The following is a 6,000-nucleotide window of genomic DNA, read 5'->3' as shown; positions in this document are numbered from 1 at the left end:
TGCCAGTGCTGTTGAATCCTGCCTGGTGCAGCAGCAATTAACACCCAGCATAATTGCCAGACTCTAATGAATGTGTGGGTGGGTTACAGTATGGACCTTTGTCTGCTGCTGGTCCTGTCCCAGGCTTTATTTGGTGTTTACTGTTCCTCCCATGTGCTGCAGGTCTTGCCATTTCCTCAACAATGGCAAGTCTCAGGGAAGAGTAAGGAGAGGAAAGAAGGAAGATTGGAGAAATCTCCTTGTTGCAAGTCCCTTTTATCATGAGAGATTACCTTCTAAATGCACCATTGATACTGTATTTTTGTCTGCCTTAGCTGTGGATGCTCAGTTTGACACCATTAAAAAACTTGATTGGCTTTGGCATTTTCCACTGGTTTTCAGTCCTCTCTGCTGGTGTTCCTGGGAGACCAGGCTTCTGTAAGTGTGTGTGAAAACCCAGCAGCCAATCAGCCCAGATAAAAAGCAGGGAAAAGTTTATGGCTTGCAAGTTCTTTAGGTAGAGTAAGCTTCTGTGTCTGTTCTGTGTCAGCCCGCACAGCCCCCAGAAAAGCTGCATTGCTGTGCTTCAGAGGCAGTCTGTGAGACAGAGGGCCTGGTGCAGCATCTGGGACATGATTTGGATAAAACACTAAACAAAATGTGTTCCAGGACAGTTCTGCTGCAGGAGATGAAGCATGCCCTGCACAAAGCTGGTCCCAAGGATCATTCCAGAGCTTGAGAGTGCATCCTTGAAGGAGAAGCAACATGGGTCTCCTGCTTCCAGCTTCCCAGTGGACCCTCCTGCTGTGCTGAAACTTTGTTTTATGCCCTTCAGTGCATACAGACATGCCCTTAATTGCTCACATTGCTGAACATTCTGTCCAGCAGCATCACTCTGCAGCAGCATGCAAAAGTAACAGCGATGCAGCTGTGACAGCAGCTCAGGGTTTTCCTGGGCTGTGTTGCTGCTGCAGAGAAGCAGCGCAGCACCTCCACCAGCCATAAGTGTTATACAGTGGCCACCAGCCCGCTGATTCCTGGCTGCAGGCGGGTCCAGCATCCTTCCAGAGGATGGCACTGCCACAGGGGAGGCTCCTGCTGCTGCGGCACACAGGCGGTGGGAGCAGCACAGCCCGGCACTGTCTGCAGGCTGCCCGCTCCCACTGGAGGATGCAGAGCACCAGCCCTGTCCTCCCCTCGTCTGGGGAAGGTAAAATGTGGTGCTGGCTTTGTCTATGGTGACTGACAGGACTAACAGGAAAGGAACTGCAGCGTCCTGGATGAAAGGGATGGGAATGTTGCAGGAGGGTTTGCCAGGTAATTGAAACCAAAGCAGCAAAGACCACAAGTTGTGATGCTGCCTCCTGTTCTCAGCTTCTTCTGGTCTGCCCCATCTCACAGCTTTAATTTTAACTAGCTTCCCGTTCCTGTCCCTTGCTCCTCTGCTCTGCAAACCCACTGCTGGTTTCTCTTTTTTCTGTCTGTACCCTGGGTAATTTCCAGCCTTGGTCACTTTCTCAAAGCTCTGCAGGACCTCTGTGTGTGCATGTTTTCAAACAGCAACAGTGCAATGGGGAACCACAGAGAACCTGAAGGAGGGAGGATGTTGCTAGCCTTGGTGTTGGTGTCTTGGGGAGAAGAAGCAAAGCTGTGCCAGGGACTCAGAGCAGATGTGAAAGGCAAGGCTCCTTGCATGATGGAGGGCAGAAGGAAATGCTGGGAATGACATCCCAGAGCACACAGGTTTTCTCCAGACCCCTCCTGCAGCTGATCTCCTTGCTGTCCCTGTGTGCTCTTAGCCCATTCCTAAACTGGGACTTGCATCATCCTGTGCCCACCAAACCAGTTCTGGAGGTAAAGTTAGTGTATACAGGTGAAGAGGTTGTCTGAGCCAGAAAGCAACTGTTAAGGCAAAGGGTAAACTCACATCACTCACTGTGGTCCTTCCCTCATGGAAACAGCTGCTGGGGATGCTGGTGGGATTTGTGGCATCCACCACTAAGTAGTTTCTTCTCGAGGGTTCCTGATCTCTTGGCCTCTGTGTCACACTCTGTGACAAAATCATGTTTCTGCCATCTTTCCCCAGAGATTCTCAGTCTCCTGAGACAGGGGAACTGTCTAATTTCCCCCCACACAGAGAGTTGTCCTTCAGCTATTTCCCACTGTGAAGCCAGCCCCCTCAAGGTGCCTCATCCCACTTGCCAGCTCTGCTCCCAGAACACAGCACAGAAGCAGTGATCCCTGAGTCACTTTGCCAGCCTGTTCCTGGAAAGCAAACAGGAAAGACAAAGAGACAATTATTAGAAACTCTAGCCCCTGGGAAGTGTTTTTTGGGGTTTTTATTTTTTCACCACAGAATCCACCTAGATTTATGATTTTCAGCTTATTATGCAATGATGCACAGATATAAAAATACAAATGCTCAAATGCTTCTTTACATACAGGGATCAGAAGAACTCAAAACTATCAGAACAATTTTATTAAGTCAGATTAAAGCTCTGGTATCTCAGCATCTTGATAAAAGTGCATGTGTAAGGAAGGTATGATACCATGTCACGCAGGTACGATCCTCCCCTCCTGTATTCTTCCCATGCTACAAATATTAGGGAATTATAGGCTTGATCCTGATTGGATTTCTCTTTTGTGAATTCATTCAGTCTCACCTTGGGCCCAGATGAACTTTTAGCAGCCATAACACCCTCTGGCAAGGCCTGTCCAGGTAAATGAGGCCCCATCACCTCTGTTTTGGTTTGAATCCATTCTGTGCAGTTTTCTTTGAAGCACTGCAGCTTTTGAGCCGTAGGAGATGTGCATGCAGAGCCCAGGTCTGAAGATTCTGCTCTTTTGGCCTCGTGCAAGGTTTGTTGTTTCTGCTCTGTGCAGAGCCCAGCACATTAGAGACCTGAAGCCATTCCCATAACACAACTGGAGCAAAATGCTCTGCCTTTGTTCCTGCTCCCTGCAATAGACCCCCGTCTCTGCTGCTCATTGTTTTAAGATTTTTCTATTAATAGCAGAAACAGACATGCCATTTCAATAATTCTATTCAAATTAATGCCTTTCATTATACTCCAAACACAACATCAAAGGCTTAGATTGCACCCTGGCCCTTTGTGAGACAGAAGGAGTTCTGGTATAAAGATTTCCATCAGAATAGACGTTTGATGGGAGAAAGCTTTTTTGTCCATCAGCAAAGATAAGTTTCTAAATGGGATTAGAGGCTTTGGTTCTTGTGGATGAGTGACTGCAGCAGCCTAGGAGGTCCTTTCCACTGGCAAATTTTGTCCCACAACTCACTGCAAGGGAGACATTTCACATGGGTAATATTTTATTTTTACTCTTTTTTTGTCTGTGAGAGAAAGGTCTGTTTTCTCAGGACTGCCAGGCCCTGGTGTTGGCTGGCAAGACTATGGTGTGTCTTGGAGAGAGCTGGGATTGCACAACTCTGATTGCCAGGGTAAGCTCAGAGACATCAGTGCCCACGAGGTTCCCTTTGCAGGCTCTACCCTTCCTTACAGCGGACACAGGCAGTGAAGAAAGAAGTAAAGTAAAGAAAGTAGGACAAAGTAGTAAAGAAAGAAGAACAAGAACAAGCACAGTGGAGGGGTTCGTCTCCCGGGGTGCTGGAGATTCAGGTTGTAGGGCTGTGTTTATCTGTGACTCTGGCCATGACCCTTTGCCTTCAGCAAGAGAAGCACTGGGTGATTTGGGGTCATTCCCGTGATCCCTCCACCCCATGGATTAGGCACCTAGAGGGAGGGGTGGTTTGGTGGCTGTGTGTGCATTTCCTCCTGGATCACCTGCAACTGGGAAGCCATCCAGCTCAAGCTGGTGCTGCAGAGAGTGCAAAATATGAGAAATTGGGTCCTCAGAGCATTTGGCCAGGGCTGGATCTTGTCCTGTTGTGGCACCACTCTGCAGTCTCTTTCACCCGTCTTTTCACCCATTTTGGACTCCATCCTCCAGATGCACTCATCACTGACCCAGGCTCACACCTACAGCCCTGTACCCTGCAACACAGGCTGGAGGTACTCCACCCCAGCCAGCACGGATCCCTGGGAATGCTGGCACCTCTGTGGGCTTGTTCTTCTCTGTGCACATGTTTTCATATGTCAATAGCACTAAATGTCCTTGTAAGTCAATGAAGAAACTGTATTTCTGTTCATTGCAGGGAATGGGCTCTCTCATTCCTGGTATGTAGGAAATTCTGGTTTTCCTATTTTGCTGTTTTCTCTTCATCAGGAACCTTTGATTGGGTTACTCTTTGTCTTTTGGTCTATAAAGGCTCTTAATGAAGCCCTATTAGTGAACTAAACATAAACATTTCCCCCTTAAACGACTTCATTATGCAGTTGTAGCTGAGCAGAGCCTGCTGAAATGTCTCTGCATGTTCCTGGTTAAGAAGTTCCAGTCTGTGTCTTGAACTGCAAATGGGCCACACAGCCATCCCCTCTGGCCTGTGGTAACCTGGAGGGCAGAGCTCTACCTGACTACCACCATCAGGAGATGTTCTCTCACCTCATGCACCCCGATTTTACCCCATTTTGGATCCACCTGTGGTTCCATATGGCATGGCAGCCCAATATATGAGCAGGGCTGGAAACCACTGCTTCCTTCATTGTTTGTTTCAGTGGTTAATTGGTCTCACAGTGAAAAACCTTTGCTTTCCCTCTGAATTGAATTTCATCTGCTTCAATTGAATTCTAGCTGCTGGTTCTGACTGGTGCAATCCTTTGCTGGATTAAAGAAATGATACTTATTCCTCACTGTCAGGGTTTAACCCCAGACAGCAGTTAGACCCCACACAGCCACTCACTCACTCCTCCTGTGTGGGGATGGGGTGGAGAATCAAAGGAGTTAAAGTGAGAAAACCCAGAGATTGAGATGAAAACAGCCTCCCAGGTAAACCAAACAAGGAATTCAAGCACCATTTCCATGGGCAGGCAGATGGTCAGCCTTCCCCAGGAAAGCAGGGCTCCATCACTCCTCGTGGTTACTTGGGAAGACAACTTCCACCATTCCAAGTGCTCCCCCTTCCCCTAGATTCTTTCCCCCAGATTTCTGTACTGAGCACGTTGCCATGTGGAACAGAATGTCCTCATGGTCAGCTGAGGTCAGCTGTCCCATCTGCGTCCCCTCCCAGCCTCCAGCCCCCTCTCTGGTGGGGTGGCGTGAGAAGCAGAAAAGGCCTTGACACTGTGCAAGATCTGCTCAGCAATAAATAAAACATTCCTGTGTTATCAACGATGTTTTCAGCACAAATCCAGATCACAGCCCCATAGTAGCTACTGTGGAAAATATTAACTCTATCCCTGTCAAACACTCCACACTCATGAAGTTGTTTACTCAGTTTATTTTCCCCCACCTCTCCATCTCTTGTTTGATCAGCTACCTTGGGCAAATTGCCTTCATGTACCAAACCTCGAGTCTCACAGTCCCAAAGTCTTTCAAAAATGTGGAAGCAGAGACAGATTTGTCTTGGACCCACCCCAGGAACCCCACTCACAGTCCTGGGTTTCAGCCTTCAGCCTCTGCAGCTCTGCCATCAAAAAAGGAAAAATCATCCTTACCCTTTTTTTTTTTCTTTTTTTTCAGCTAGAGGACTATTAAACACTGCCACTAAAGCAGAGCTCACTGAAAGACTACTGAAATAGTACAAACCTTCACCTACTTTACACAGAATTAAACGTTGCCTTTGCTGGTGGATTCTGAAAAAAATGGCCTTTTATTTTATAATTTTCTTAATTTGAAGAAGACAAATTGAAAGCAAGGTGTTTCATGTGTGGTTTCTTGTCCATTTATTTTGTTTTTGCTCTGGATATCTTCCCATGGATCACCAAGAAACATTCAAGCAACCACACAAGTGAAGTTAAATAGTGTCTTTCAAAGAACAGACATTGTCCCTGATGCCTAAAATGGCAGACTATTTGCTACACTCCTAACTCATACTGCTGTGTGCGAGAAAGACTTTTTATCTGTTATCAGTGAGAAAATGCAGCTGTTTGTAGCTCTGGGAATCAG

This window comes from Molothrus ater, chromosome Z (genome assembly GCF_012460135.2).
Source record: "Molothrus ater isolate BHLD 08-10-18 breed brown headed cowbird chromosome Z, BPBGC_Mater_1.1, whole genome shotgun sequence".
Classification (NCBI taxonomy): domain Eukaryota; kingdom Metazoa; phylum Chordata; class Aves; order Passeriformes; family Icteridae; genus Molothrus; species Molothrus ater.
Note: the sequence above shows the minus strand (reverse complement) of the source record.